The sequence below is a fragment of the Stegodyphus dumicola genome, chromosome 10 (assembly GCF_044657685.1).
Source record: "Stegodyphus dumicola isolate Sdum_Otavi_A_Nest chromosome 10, ASM4465768v1".
In the NCBI taxonomy this organism is placed as follows: domain Eukaryota; kingdom Metazoa; phylum Arthropoda; class Arachnida; order Araneae; family Eresidae; genus Stegodyphus; species Stegodyphus dumicola.
Genome location: NC_140777.1, coordinates 51,914,327 through 51,931,693, shown reverse-complemented (window position 1 = coordinate 51,931,693; position 17,367 = coordinate 51,914,327).

The following is a 17,367-nucleotide window of genomic DNA, read 5'->3' as shown; positions in this document are numbered from 1 at the left end:
GCATAAAATTGTAGATGCTAAAAGTGAATGCTTAAAAGCAATGAAGTCAAAATTTAAGTATTAAACTGTAAAGTCATGCTTTAGAGCGAAAGCCTGCATGTTTAAAGATGAATGAGGGGGAAGTTAGAATGAATGTGTTTTGTAGGGTTCTCCACCTACATTTGAATTTTTAAGAATATTAAAGTAGCTCATTGAGTTGTAGAATGTCGAGTAAGGTGTGTCTATTTGGTTGTTGAATTCTAACAAATCATGGTGGTTAGGGGGAGTGTTGTCAGACTAAAACACGAATATTCCCGTTTGACACCACACATGGTGGAGAGCCAGGGTAAAGTTAAATTAATGCTTGAAAAATTGAATGAATGTGAATTAAGCAATAACTAAGAAAAACGAATCGTTAAAAACAAAAATTTATTGTGTCAAGAAAGTGTAAATTATAATGTATGTAGAAAGATACTGATACTTATTCCTTCCAGATGCTGGAAGGAAAGACCAAGATTGATTGATGAAGTCCAGGAAAAGTTGCTGTAAGAAGAAAGCTTTGTAAAGAGTAACAGAATTTTAATATATAATTGTTACATAAGATTATTTTTGTGTAAACGAAGCTTTCGCCAGGTAGTTCAGAATTAGATAAACTTACAACAGGTCGTTTGTAGGACCTGCTTCCAAGTTTTCCAAATTCTGGCAGCGGCAAATGTAGGGTTTATATTTATTTTAACTAACATTTATTTTAAGTTTAAACTATCGTTCCTGTCAATCCTTACTTTCCCCTGGAACTGCCAATGCCAGAATATGTAAATTTGAGTAGAACGCGCAAGCATTCAAATTATCAGCAGAAGTAGTTGATTTAAATAGAAGGAAACGAGTTCGGTGAGAGAGTGATTCTTACTTCGCGAGCGCGGAGGTAGAAATCGAGAATTAAAGAACCCCGCGTTGCGGCCTATGTGCTTGGCGGGAAGTAGTTGCAATTGTTCCAGTGAGCTTCAAGTCTGCTGAATTAGCTGCGGCTTTTGTAAAACGCGGTGAGTTAGTTATTTTAGAGAGCCTCGTAGTTAGAATCTTGTCTTTATTTTCTTTTCAGGTTATTATTTTATTTTGACTGCCTATTTGGCAAAGTTTGTAAGCGTCAAGAGGACGCAATTGTAAATTAGTACGTTGAATAAAAAGGGACTTAAACCCTTTATAAGACTCTGTGGTTTATACAAGCTTTCACAGTCACCTCTTGGTTGCGTGCTAGTTAGAGGCGCGCAACGTTATAATTTGAAGAAATTAAATAATGAAAATCTGCGTAAATGTATGTATATTTCTCACATTGTCATAAAATAACGGTACATAGAGTCATCGAATTTTGAATAACGTAATCCTCCAACGAATATGAGCATGTGGAAGACCAAATTTGAAATTTGAAATTTGTTTTATGATGGATTTCCTATTTTTTAAAACTTTGACGAATTTTTGATTAACAAACTCAAGGATTTCAAAGCGAGCAATGGCAACGTTGTGCAGAAAAAACATTTTTATCTCCAGCGCGTGAGTCTCTGTATCGGAAATTCTAAAGATATGCTCGTTTTAAAACTATTTTGCGATATTGCTGTTGCACTGGATCTTATGGTTTAAGTGCGAGGAACATGATATTTAATGAAGAAAGGTAACACACAAAATGTTAAAAAACGCCCCTTTGGACGTAATTTAAAATCTGAAACATTTCAGATTTTTTTTTAATTTTTTTTTCAAATATTTTAGAGTGTACACCCTGCATATTAAGTTAAAAAGTTAAAAAGTTAGATTTCAGAAGCAGACCTTTCTCTCTGACCTCCACGATGTACACGAGACAAAGAGAGCTCCTATTCGCGTATTGTACAAGTGCCATAATGCATGTGGATTTTAATGCTTTATGTTTAGCTAAAAGTAGATAGGCATGCGCTTTTTAATTTTTTCGAATAAAATTTCTTTTCTCTTGAAAAAAAGCTATTTTCTATTATTTATGAATAAAATAAAAATTATAAGACCTAAATATAGCCAAATACTTATCGTCAATTCATTAAGTGCCGATGAGCTGAAAACGTTTCTTGGAGGCAAGAAAAATTAGAAAAGGCCAAGAAAGGTATCGAATTGAATTACAAGAGAATTAATAATATGTATAAATAATAAATAAAATATATGAAGGAATCAGAAGTGAGAAGGGTAAGAACCATCCATTGCGATACATATGCGAGTCATCTACCTGAGTAATGCACATTTTAATGCAGCATCATTTGCAAAAAGTGCATTCAAGGCAGTTCTCTTTTTCAAGTGATGAAGAGATGTTAGCTGTTGCTTGCGTGATCATTCTTAAGTTGATGGATTGGAAAATTCGCACAGAGGAAAAACCAATTCACAGAACATACTAAGTGATTCCCTTTAAAACGGTAGGGGTGTTACTTCCAATTTACAAGTGATCAAGTGATGTCCGTTATTGTTTGCGTGATCATTCCCGGGCCGATGGATGGAAAACATAACACAAATTAATGGCCAATTCCAGAAAGTCCATATAACTCATTTGCGAAATCTTCAATGACTTCCATTTTGCAAATAATTCAAAATCAATTTGTTATATTTGCTGTTGTCTGCGTGATCAATTTTAAGTCCTATTGTTTGTGAAACGGGGCATAGAAGAATGGCCAATTCACAGAGAACATCTAACTCACTTACAAAACGGCAATGATGGTACTTCCATTTTGCAATTCACCATACGTATGATGCATCATAAGGTACATACAATTTACTCCATACAATTTACAAAAAAAAAAAAAAAAAAAAAAAAAAAAAAAAAATTCTGCAAGTGATCAAATGATGTCTATGTGATCATTCTCAGGTCCAAAGACTGAAAACGTGACACAGACAAGAGGCCAATTCTTAGGGTACACCTTATTCTCTGTGATTATTCCACGAAGGAACATGACATGCCAAACAAGAGATGTTGTGAAAAAAAACATGCAAACTTTACGAAATGGAAACTTTCGTCTCCAGTATGCTCAGTAATATTTTGCTGTCTGTTACAGCAAACATACCATTTAATCTAAAGATATCTGCAAACTATACTGAAGATCGTACAGAATTTTAAAATTGTGAAAGAAATTTTCTCAAGTATACCAATATTAGTTTTAACGCTATCGTTAATGAAAAAAATTCTACTTTTTTAAAAATATGAAGTAACTTAGCATACTTTAAACTTGTAGGGGGGATAAACTAAATACAATAAAAAAGCTATAATCAATTAATATCTTGCAGCATACTCATAAGGAAAACAAATTCACTGGATCGTTAAATGAAATAAAAAGAAAGCTAAACAATAAAGGTTGATGAAATTTCTTTGCAGCACTAATTATGGTTCGTCAAGTGTGGAGATAATTAAAGCGAAAATACAACGAAATGAAAGAAAAAGATTATCGACGAGTATTAACCAGTATTGCTAATTATCTGGGAGAAATAAAAGTTAATTATCTCCGTACATTATATTTTTAGGCATCTTAGTTCTTTAATAACGTTGTTAGCAAAACATCGATATTTACTTGCGCCAATTAATGAAAAAAAAATCGTTATTACTAGCGAAAAATACCCTATTTTATATTGATTTCACGTCAAATCTTACACAAGAACTAAGTGTTTGCCTGCAATTGTGAAAATAATTAAAAAAATCATTTTATATAAAAGCTATAAAAATTTTTAGCAGAGATGTCCAATCATTTTTGTTAGTTAAACTATTAATTGATATACAGTTAATTATGTAGTTTAAAGCAAAACACTACAGAACTGTTAGTTTTATAAAGAATTATATCACAAAGGATTTGTTGAGAGGAATTAAATCGCATTCATGTTATACACATGACAAGCCATAGGTGAGAGGTTAGAGCGGGTCCGGACACTCGGGCGGCTTACTAGGGCTATTTGGGTATCGTCTGTAATCCGTAACTGTACAACGACAGGACTCTTTGGCGGCCCAGAAGCACGGCGTCAGGAAATTAATAGAAAATTCTGTTGATGCTGTGTATACTGAAACTGTTATTTAAAAACAATACAATAATTGTATATTGATGCACATGACAAGCGACAAAATTCCATGTAGTTTGTCTCTCTAATTTGCTCATATTCATAAGATTGCAACGGCGCATAATCGGCATTGCACTTGACAGACGGGGCGTGGAAATGACATCCATACAAAATCAGTATCGGCATACGGGTAATATTAGTTGCTGGCATACAACTGGCAAGCAGGACTTTCTCTGAAAGCTAGACATGATGAGATACTTATCAAGAAAAGGCCTAATGCTATTAAACATACTTCTACTTGTGAGACTAAAGCTTTAAAAATTCGCCTTGTTGCTCTACTCAAATTTAGTTAAATTTCATAAAGTCATGCTTCTTATTGCAGGGATTCTTAAGGTTATCGAATGGGATTCGGAACATGGATCTTAGAACTTTTAGCTGGTCATGCCAATCATTCACACCGTCAGAGCAGGCATGAAGGAAATGCTATAATTCCTTCACAAGATGTTTTATTTTATCTCTAATTAAGGAGCCGTTCATTAGTCCTTTTCCTAAGAAGGCTCGTTTTCAAATAACTTTTATAGGAAGTTGTGAATTTATGCTGGTAATTTATGTATATCGTATTGATTCATATATTTATTGTCTTTAAATCATTCAAAAGAGTTTAAATAAATTTCGAAGACATTAAATTCCCTAAAAAATTCCAATAATAATTAATACATTAATTATATATTAATTCCCTATAAAAATTAATATATTAATTGAAATTCATTTTCATAAAAATGGTTTAAAATTTCACAAATTTTATTTTTTGTAATTTAATTTAGTATTATTTTTACATCCTTGTACGAAGCAAGTAAAGGAAGCATTGTAATCGCCAAAAATTTCGGGTATCATATTTCAAAGGAAATATGCGTTTAGACCGTTTCCGAATGTATCTGGACAACTTTTTTGAGTGACGTGTAACACAAAATAAAGTACATAGAATGAAGGCATTTTTTTTTCCAAAACAGATTTTAAACTGAATTTTAAATGGATTCAGAATGTATTTTTTCTTGTCGTCTGTACGTAAGTATACATATATATATCGCCTAACTCAAACACGATTAGCAGAAGAACATTGAAATTTTGTATATAGAATGCTATAACATCTATTCGTGCATCTCTCTTTTTTACTGCAATTGGCAGTATCAAAAGTGTACATATATATATATATATACATAGATATGCAGGCGTTTCAGCAAATCAGTTACAAGCTATCAACAGCAATAGAGTACACCTAAACGATAGAAAAACACACATAACAATGTGGCCGGAAACGCTTTCCTGGCGAGGTAGTAACGACACAAAGCAGAAAAAAGGAAGGAAACGAACAGGGTGAGAATGCATGTTTATTAATTATGCTTAGTGCAGCAGGAACCAAGAAATAAGAAAAAAAATAGACGATCTTCATCAAAGAAGGTATTCGAAATAACGCTCGGAACGTATCCTCAATATGGGATCGGCAGGATTGCTCCAGTTCATTGGCCAGCAAGATCGCCATACCTTATTACTTCCTCTGGAAGTACATCAAGACTCTGGTGTACGAAACCGCCGTTAGAAGTGCTGAGCAACTTGTTGTACGCATAGTGGCAGCTGCTAGGAATGTGCGGGACATGCCGGTATTTTCCAGAACATCAGATCTTCTAAATGTCAGGGAGATGTCAGACCTGCATCAAGGTCCGAGATCGTAACTTCGAACACCTTCTTTGATGACGATCATTTTCTATTTTTTATCATTTCTTGATTGCTGATGTACTAAGCATAATAAACATGTTTCCTGCCCCAGTTCAAGTTCTTCCTTTCTTGTGCTTTGTTTTGTCACTATCGCACCAGGAAAGCCTTTACGACCATGCATTGCTATGTGATTTTCCATCATCTAGGTGTACTGTGTCTCTCCTGAAAGTTTGTAACGGATTTGCCGATTTTCTGAAACACCCTGTATATATATATAATTTATAATTAGAAAATGTTTTATATACATTCTTCTAGTAACAGGTTATAGCGTATGTTATAGGCTTTTTAATTTACTCATAATTACTTTTATTTAGAACCCACTCCCTTACCCGGCCTTTATAGTAACAATAATTTATAGCAGTCAGTACTTCCAACTACAGAACTGATTTTAATGACAAACATATTCATGTTTTAACAATGTTAAATTTTTAAAATTAATTTTTGACAAATAGTGAAATCTAACTTTTAATCTCCAGTTCTTGATCTTATATTTGGCCTCCCGGTTCTTATATTTGGGGAAAATTTTTTTGACCGGGATATTTAATTTAAAAGTATACTGCTTTTAATGTTATTTTCAAATTGCTTGACAGATTCATTAATTATGTTAGAATAATTCAAAGAAATAATTCTAAATAAATTACAGTAAAAATATCAATATTTTAAATAGACCTTACAAGGAAGTCATGTGGTGTCCACATCAGATTTTAAAAAAAGGTTTTTTGATTTGCTCTTGTCTTGCACCCGATTTAATTTAAGACTGATTTCAATATAGTTTTAGATATTAAAGAGGAAAAGAAAATTCATCTTTACGAAAGACGTCATATATATGTGGATAGCGTAATATATATGTACATATATTCTTTGACAATAAAGCTGCTTTCAATGAATGATAATTCAAAACCCTTGCACCGACTCCCAGTCTTCTCCACCCCATCACTTTAATGAACTACTATAGAAGCGATTTCACTAAAAACCTTTCTTTCCGTACCCCCTAACAAATTTGAAAGCTGGAAATCTTGTCTTCCCAATTCTTGAAGAGTAAACAATAAACCTTCAAAGAACAGCGGCAAAAATCTGTAATATGGCCTAGCATAATACTTCTACTCCACAATAAGAGGGAGGGATGGAAATCTACAACGAGTTAGGTGTGTGTCTGAAGCCTGTTGTTTATTTCTCCCTCCCCCTGTTTTTTTCCTCGCTTCTCAAATACCGAAAGAGGGACGGATCCACTCTAGATCAAATTCCATAACATAATACCTACAGTATCCAGAAATAAAAAGATTAAACAACAGGACAAAGAACAAGATGGTGAAGATGAAGAGAAAAAGTGAGAATCAGGTAAAATGTTAGAGAGGAGCTGAGAGGAGAGAAGGAGTGGGTGGTCGGTGGATATGAAGAACCATCCAATTCATCAGGCGGATTTTCTTTTGCTGTGAAACTTATTGGATCGATTTTTGGTCATATCGATCGTCCGGTAATCCTCTTTCGTACTCTCTTTAATACGGTGGACAACACCTGGGGAGAGGAACTTGCTTTATTTGTGGCACCAGTTTTCATTGGCAAGGGATTCGAGAGAGATATTAGATGAAGCTTCCCGCTTGAATTTTAGTTTTGTGCTTTCGTCCCCAGCTGCGAAGCGTTGAGGGGAAAAAACAACTATGGAAGAACAGAATAGAAGTGGAACTTTTCTGATACTGGGGGAGGCCAGAAGATACAAAATAGTCAGCGGAACACTTTTCTTCTAACGATAAAATTATTATCATGTTTTGAAGTACTATACTTGACAGAGTGCGTTCATTTTTAAACAAGTAGGAAACAAAATCATTATGTGACTCTTGCATTTATGTTATCAAACTTTACTGTTCAGTTCTGCTCATTGCTACATTGGTTTTTTGTGGGGGGGGAGTACAGTGTATTTAAAACACTCACTATAACAATGGGCAGAACTGAAAGGAAATCGAACAACAGAAATATAAAAGTCATATACTTTTGTTTCTCATTTGTTTTAAAATGAACACACTTTATTTTGTTTTTAAATGTGCGTATGCCGTTCTAGATAGACAGAGTGGTTAGAGCTGCTAACTGCCGTATAGTTGGGATAGGATTTGAATCCCGGAAAAGCCTTGGATGTTTACAAGTGTATAGAGTTTTTTTGCGTAATCAGGACGCTAAAAATACGCGGCGACTGTGCAGTTCTTAAAAACGCATCAAATAGTGGGTGATTCTGCCCTTTACCCAACATTCTATTGCACAGTTTTCGTCATGGGCAATTCCCAAATTGTTAAATCCATAGGATATCAAAAAGGAATTTAAAATCAAAAAAGGATTTAAAAATTAAACTAGTATTTCAATGGCGTCTTTCTTAAGACGAACAATATAAACTTACGCAATCTGAAATGAGCGCTTACGCTAAATTTGGCGCGCTGTTAAAAATGGGCGCGTTTGCTAGATTTGGCACTTTTGCGCATGCATTTTCGCTGCAATTTTTTTACGGTCCTCAAAACGGAATAGTACCATTTGTTTAGTTATATTAGTTTTAAGATTTATATTGAGATTAATTTACGTATATTGCTGGCACATATATTATATATAAGTGTGTATTTCTTATATAGAATTTGAAGTATTTCATTTCTAAATGCAATAATATTTAAAATAGTACAAGCAGAACACGAGATATTTAGAAAAATGCACCTGACAAGCATTGGTGATATTTCTCGACTTTCTGAAAGTGTCCGGAAAGGTAGTTTTTGAAGCTCTAGGCGAGAATGTTTGCGAAGTTTCCAAAAGCTCATTCATTACTACATAAATGTAGCTCTTAAAACCAAGGAGAATGAGTCTTGAACCAGTTCTGAATGATTCAGGTATATTCAGGTATTCTGATATAGTTCTGTATGCTGTTGAAAGCTCTAGCTAAAATGCATTTTAGGGTTTAGTCTGTGAGCGGTATTGGCAATTTACGACATTTCTCGTGTGGTAAAGAGGATTTGGCTACTATCAACGTTCTCCTTGCGTTATTTCTAGTTTCTTTATTTTGCTTTATGATTTTAATAATAAGTTATCAATTACTTCCCGCTCATGTGGAGCGGTTACTTAAAAAGTTATCCAAGAGCCCACAGTTCGCAATATTATTTATAATTACATAAGTTAGTATGTCTACTAGCTATGTTTTTTTAAAATTTAAAATTGTTGTATTAAGGTTTTAAGTTGTGAATCTTCCTAACAGAATTTGAAATAAACAGTGTACGCGTCAGAACTGAAATTTGTAACTGGTTGCTTTAATAACTTTTTTCATCCATTTATTTATAGCAAAAGTGGCTTAAAGCTTTTAAGTCTTTTATTTTGAGTTTTATTTTGAACACGATAAAAATGTCTGATATGGCCAGTACTGACCTTTCGCCAATTCCATCTTTTAAATTGCAACAAGGTTTTAAGTAAATTATCACTTCCGACAGGTTGTTTGGAAACAAAATCGTTTGTTATCCCGATAAATAGAAAGGTGTGTAACACGAAATTTTGGATTCTATTTTATTTTATATAATCGACCAAGTGTAAAACTAGTTTTTCTGAACTTATACTAGTATGATAAAATATTTGCCACTTATTTTTTTAATTAAATTTGTGATTTATTGGGCAGTTCAAAAACACATAATATAGCTGATTTTTCATTAAAGAAAATTAAGTTTTTTTAATATTTTTTAATTAAATACTTTGAAACGAATACCCTAATTTAATTTTCTTGGGTGTTATTCCTATTGCATCAAAAAATCCAAATTCATTTTGATCTGTGCGTATATTTCTCTGATAATTAAGTATCAATAAATAATGCTCATTCCTGCAAGTAAAATTATATAATATACTCTTTCACAAAGATATATTCAGACCTTTAAGTAAGGTATCTCTTCCATTTAGTCAATTTTAGCCACAATCTAATACTTTGTATCCTTTGGTAAAAGTCTTAAATACTAAAATTTAGAAGTTTTGGATTGTATTTTAATACAGATTTTCTTTAAAAGATCTTATGGGCTTCCAGTAGAGCACCGCTTCCAGTTGTCCATTAAAAACTGTTATGATCTTCCAGTAATTGTTTTAAAGGACATTTCCAGTTGTCATTAAAAACTGCTATCGGATTTAAATACCAGTTTCGTTGTCCTAGTTTCATCCAAAATCTAATCAACTCTTTATATAAATGCAGAAAGCTTAATACGAATCTTCAGGAGTTCGATATAAGACTTAATGTGGACCAAAAAATCGTCATACACAGACAGACATGCAGGCAAAGAAATATCACAGTAAAAATAGTAAAAATGTAGTACGGGGATAATAACTCGCGCTTATTTATTGGAAACTCACTATTGAATTTCTGAACCGAAAACAATTTTTTTTTATCTAATTTTATAGAAAAATATAACTATTCGAGTTACTACTAAACTACGATTTATTTAAGTGAATTAAAAGTGATAAGAAAAAGGAAAGAAGAAGAATCATTACATCATGACACGTCTGTATTTGTCACCATTGCTACTTCTCTGCGCACTCTTCTAGACGGCGCGTTATGATTACGTCATTCAGTTACAGTTACAGTTGCATGGCCATTTCATATACATTTGCACATACGTAAAATGAATTAAATACACAATAATTTAAGTAAAACAGCGTTAGTAAAATTGTATATTTTAGTAACTAGTAGCAGTTACCAAATTTTTTCTTAGCATATTAACTTTAATTAATTCTTAATAAGGAGTATAATTTAATTAAGGCAACATATGTAAGAAATCTACGAAAGATGGAATAGTTTCATGAAAGATATATTTAAAAAAAACTATTCCTGTTTGCATTACACACGACAGAAACTGAGAAAACTCCACGCAGTTGGAATGTTTATGAGGAATAGAAATTAAGTCAAATAACAAGTTCTGGATGCCTTCGTAGAGGATTATCTAAAAAAATCCAGATCACGTCCGCATTGCACATGGGAAAACCAGGAAAACATCCATGAAGCCAGCCTGTTCGAGGTGGTTCTAAACCAGGTCGAATTATAAGCATTCAGTGGTCTTAACCATTCGGACCAGACAGTCAGAAAAAGAAACTTTCCTATTTTTTTTCTTCCGAAAAATAAGGGGCCCACCAGCGGCCGAGCGGTAAAGTCGTTGAACACTGGTAGTTCGGTCCGAGGCTTGAATCCCACGAACGGGCCGGCTGCATGGGCGTTTTCGTAGTTTTCCCCATGTGTAACGTGTATACGAGCCAGTTTTCCTTAGTCCTCCTCGAAGGCGTCCCCCCCTTAGGCAGATAGCCCTCGATGCTTTGCCATAATCACACACACACTTCTTCCGTAAAATAAAAAATTGAATTTTTTTTATTTATCATAAACACTGCGTGCCTTAAACTGCCCCACATTCAGATACTTCTAGGTGAAGTATTTTTTATAGGTTTAATACATTATGGCTTCAGAGGTAATAAACGCATTATAAGTGTTTTATTGGAGAAGCGACCGTTCGCCCGCATCGCACTATGGCTGTGTCACATGGGATTGGTTGAAATCAATAAGATTTGCTTCTTGAATGATTCATAATCATTTAACAAGAACAAAACTCAAACGAGAGTTTTAAATGAATGATAATCAACTCATGATTAAAAGTAACACTAACTTCAACAATTAGCTTTATATCGTTTTCTAAATTTTACATTGATTATATTACAATTTTAAATGCGTATAACTCTTTTCTGTAGTCAGTTGTAACACGTTCATAAGTAAGTAATTAAGTTGGTTTGGGTTTATAGGTTGGCGGGAGGTAAAATGGGAAGTGTTTGAAATCTTGTACCTGAAACAATACGAGATTCAAGATAATTTGCACAAGATAATTTATTTAAGATTCAAGATACAATATAATATACATTTCATTATAGCAAAAGCGGAAAGAAATAATTATAAATAACGAGTTAAAAAACAAGATTTAAATTCCTAAGAACTAATCAATGTGCCTGAAAAAAATGAATGAAAAATGAGAAATCATTAGAGCGAATGTCTGTTAAGAACTAGCCGTACGCATATAACGAATTCGCATTTGACGATTAATTTGTTCACTTACATGCGTGGACAAGAAAAAGTAAAATTAATAAATACTCTCTCTCTAAATCCTTTCCTGCTGTTAATTTAGTTACAGACCTTTCGTCGGTAGCAGCGCGTGGTGGATATCTTTTATTCATACACAGTATGGAACCGCGGTACCAACAGCAGCTGCAAAACAGCACAAATCGCAACATTTTATCGTGTTTGTGGAAGTGGCATCGAATAATATCCCAGTCGCGTGTGTCTCCAATACTTTTCTATTCAAATGAAGCCGCAGAAGCATGTATTGGCTGGTCACATTTACGGCAACGTAACGGTCCAAAGTCCTTTTCATAAATCCTTGCGGACACAATAAATAATGCAATCTTTCGCGTGTTTTTGCCAGTCGCATTTTTACATTTTAGTTTGTTTACTGTTTTGCGGTGTATATATTTTTGGTGTTTTTTATGCGTCGTTTAAGCCCGGCTTTATTGTCTCCAACAGCTCTTTCTGGCGTGAAATATAGAGCTAGAAAACAGACGCCGGTTTCCGAGGCGCTTTCGTTTGGATTTTTGTGAGTGGACACTTTATTTTCGAGCAAAAAAATTGTATATTTTTAGCGGGTATTGATTTTATTTTATTCCGTTATCTGTTATTGGAAGGAGGAGATGTAGTCGTAAAAATGCCATGTTTTGAAATATTTCAATAAAGACTTACTGTGGAAGTGAAACTGGAATCAGTTGTAAGTTCAACATTTCCTATCTGATGTTTTTTATTTACCGTTTAGTTACTTTAAACTATATTAACATCCACAGCCACAGTACACAATTTTCACTATCCACCCGAATAAGATAAAAAATTATCACATTTTTCTGCTTTTGGTTTCCTTGTGTCGGTTTAACATAATCAGCAAGTAGAAAGAAAATCCGTGGTTTGAATCCTGGAGAGAACATAATTGACTTTTTATGATCCAAACTTCAAAATATCTAGTTGTCTCTACAATGGCGCCCCAGCTGTAGTATGAAAAAAGGCAGCTCATCACCAACTGGTTTGGTGGACTGAATATCCTGACGCTTCCCAGTCGCTTTTTGAATAAATGAGAATGTAAGGAATTACCACATTTTCTCGTGTGCGTTCTTGTAATGTAAATGGTCATCACAGAAAATGTGCTTTTCCTGTTGTTTAAATTACTTGCAACACTGGAAGGTAACTGGATTTCAAAATAAATTTTAAATTCGATGAAATAATATTCGAAAATAAATTTAAAACTAAATTATAATTTATTTGGAAAAAATAAAATCTGAAAAGTTTCAGATTTTAAATTAGGTCCAAATGGGCTTTTTTAACGTTTTGTGTGTTATCTTTATTTATTAAATATTATGTTCTATGTACTCAAACTATAAAATTCAGTTCAACAGCAATATCGCAAAATAATTTTAAAATGAGCATATCTTTAGAATTTCCGATACAGAGTATCGCGCGCTGGAGATAATTTTTTTTAATCAAAATTTCTTTGAAGTATTACAAAATATGAAATCGATAATAAAGCAAATTTCAAATTCAAATTAGGGCTTCCATATGCCCATATTCTCTGGAAGATTACGTTATTCAATTTTGATGGGTCTAGGTACCGTTGTTTTATCACAATACGAGAAACATACATACATTTATGCAGATTATTCATTATTTAATTTCTTTAAATATAAAACAGGGCGATAATATTTGGTGGCAAAAATTTGAAATGTGATTCGCCGTTTATAGTTTTGAACACAAAATGCCAAAACGAAATTAATAGTCCTTCAGAGCTAGAGAGATTCATTTTAACTTTTTAGCCCCTTTGGACTAGAAGGCTAAAATGTCAAATCATCGCTTAAAACTTACAGTTCAGTAACTTCGTTGATTCTGTTTTTAATTGCTGATTTAATTAAAATGAAAGTTACAAAAAATATCTTCCTCACTGAGACAGACATTTCAGCTTGTGGATTCAGGTGATTTGTAAAGTGAACCTGTCACACAGCCCTCCGCTGCATAGCGATAGGGAAATTGGCTGCATAGACCTGAGGTGGTTAAAATCCTGCAGAAGACATAGATATTTGTAAGTGTATAGTGTGTTTACTGCATGAGAGCATTTAAAATACTCTCGAAACGAATTTTCACTAGAGTGGCTGGTGGAACGGGAAGAGGAACAGGACACTCTAGATGTCCTTCATAATAGGGACGCAGCTGCGCAAATTCTTATGTTATTGATCACGGAGCGTTTAAACGATGGACTAGCAGCCGTTTATTGTCATAACCGTAAAGCAAAAAAGTCACTAGTTTTGTTAACATTTGTGGAACAGAGTTTAAGCCGTAGTCAAAATTAATGTTGCGCGTGTGTGAATTCAACACAACAAAGTTGTTGATCGTTCATATTTCTGTAGCGGGGACTGGTTGGCTCTCATACTAGATTGCCGAATGTTTGAACATCAAGACCATTTAGACAAAATCCTCATACCAGTTTCCGTAACGTAGGAATGGTTGGTTGCTTAGCAGCAAAAGTTCCGCTTATGCCTTTTAAAGCTCTCATGTGAACGCTCCATAATGTACCAACATCTTATAAAACAGAAGCTTCTGTTTAAGAAAGTGTTGAAAGTACCCAGTTCATAAGCCAATCATAGGCCTACCACTTGCTTCTCGGTCACAACAGAATTCGGTGGGTTTTATAGAGAAAGACTGAGCGTACTGTATCATGTAACCCAGAAAGCTCGGACGGCATACTTGCATTCCTTTCAAACTTTATTCAGCAAAGAGTCGCTCAGTGCATCGCACGTTTCGCTATCCGTTCTGTAGGAAGCACAATCTTCGAAAAACTATATAGAATCATTAGGGTTTTTCGAAGCAAGAGATGTGAAAAATCAGCAGTGTCCTCCTCGGGACTCAAACCTGGACCTCTGGAATACATGTGTGCTACCGGTACACCACGAAGACATGCAGAAAGGAGGCAGAAATTACCTTATAAACATGTCGTTTGAAAAGGAGATTTTGTGGCTTATGTTTCTTTTTGAGTACAGATTAGGGAAATAGCTCAGAGGTTGCTAGAAGAATATGCTTCGCATTTTGAGAGACGTCAGTGATTGCACGAACTGCTCAAAATTGGTTCAGCCGATTTTCTTCCGGAGACAAGAGCCTTGAAGTGAAACCTTGTGTTGGTCATTCATCCAACTACGACAAGATCCAGTTATAGCAGGGAATCAAGCAGAATTCAACTCAAACCTTGCCAGGAGCTTACTCATAGATTTAGAGTATCTAACGAAACCATTCAATCCTTCATAACCTTGGGATGACATGGAAAATAAATAGGAAAATAAATAAGTGAGTTTCTCCTGTCCTTTCTGAGGAAAACAAACGGTTAAATATCTGGTTGTCGTTACTGTCGCGCCATAATAAAACTTTGTTTCTGAGCAAATCTCAACAGGTGACAAAAAATGGATCATGTATGACAACGGAAGATGAAACATCATTGCCCGAATTCTGGTTCAATCTCTATGGCCGCTAAACCGGACATTCACCAAAAGAAGATTATGCTGTTTGTTTGGTGGACCAGCGTTGGCATAGTCCACTATGAATATCTAGAAAGGGCAGAAACATAGCAGCAGAGGTCTACTCGTCACAATTGTAAAGAGTTTCAGCTGCACTGGACTAGAAACAGCCAGTACTGGTCAAAAGAAGAGGAGTTTCTTCTTCTTCGCGATAATACCAGACCTCATACAGCAGAAGGGATCAAAGAGGTTCTTAACGGAAAGAGTTATTTTAAGAATTAAGAGTATCAATTTAGCTTAAAAATTAACAAAATATTTTCGAAGAATGAAGGAAAAAAGTACAGAAGCAAGTTAAGTATATTAAAACAAATTCTTAAAATGACACAATCATTTTTATTAAGAGTTACTTCATTTATGCAATTCTTTGCTTTCGTTTAGTACATTTTTATTTCCCTTTTTTATTAAAAATGAGTCACCGTCTGCGCATATTACACTTACTTAGCTCTTTCGAGACGATGCTACGAATGCTCTTGGGCGTCAGTCAGTACGCTTAATGTTACTATTCGGTACATAATCTGCACTATAAATTTTCAAGTGCGTTTTTGTTTCTTCGCGTTATGTTTTTGTAAATTCATTACCAATGAATTTTAGAAAAGCTGCTGAGAAATCTCAAACAACGAAGAAAATTGTTAGGATCATAATGGAACTAGAAAAAAGAGATTGTTAAAAAGCATGAAGATAAGCATGCGTATCAGAGACTTGGATATTTCCTATCGGATGCCGAGTTCGGTGGTGTCTACGATAGCGAAAACAAAGACGCCATTAAATTGGCTAACATTGCGACAGGGATGAACTTTTCTACCAAATGAGAAACATTAGACCACAGACATTAGAACATGTTGAAAATTACTTCTGATCTGTGTAACAAGAAAAGCATTTACGTACAGTATCATATGCAGTGTTTCATTTATGAACGGTACATGTTCTATTCAACGCGTTTGCAGTTTAATATTAAACAGTAATATAATAATAAGAAATTGACTATTTTATAAGAGCGGATTAATTATTTTCCCTTAATTAATTATAGGAAAATTTCGCTTGGTATACGTCCAAGGATGTTTAAAAGTTTAATGACGTACACCGAAGTACCACTTTATAGGTATTTCCGAGAATATGTACTTTACTTTTCTAGGAAGGAAAAAATAAACAAAAAATACTAATATGCTTTCAGAATAACTTTAATTAACATAAGAATAGTCCGTTATGACTTTTTGCTTCTGTTTTCCTTCATTACTATTTATTGGGTTTTTGCAAGATATTCCAAATGTTGCGTATATATATTTCTTCTTATACAAGAAATACATTTTTTAAAAGTTTTCATCTTCAGATATCTCTTCTCTCGTGTTTTAGTTTATTCCATGTTTATGTATGTTTCTGCGTTTTCCCTTTTTTTTTTTTTTTCCGACCGACATGCAAATTTATGCTTCATATACATAAGGTCCTGCAAAAATAAACACATGAAAATATAAGATGAAAAAGATATTTCGCATTGTATATAGAACAATATAATGCTTTTGCAACAAAAGATTCCTCTTTTTGCATTTTAGATATTATACAGATAATTCACGATTTGTTGCTTAGCTCAGATTAAATTACTTAGCATGGCCAGAATTTAAAGAAGCATATTTACATGCTTCAGAAGAGATTAAACACATTCAGAAACAGATTATTTATTTATGATGATATACGAGTGGTATCTTCCTAATAGAGGGGACACTTTAAGAACGACATTTACGGAGGAAAAAAAAAAAAAAAAAAAAAAGAGTCTCATGTAGTCAGCTCATGACCTCTCGCCAATTTAAAGTTCAGATATGGAACTGTCGGAATAGCAACAAGCTTTACGTAAACTATCATTTCCGGTTAATCGTTTATAAATAAAATCAAATTTGCTTATACTGTTTATGGTTCATTGTTAATTATCAATGTAAATTATATTTTATT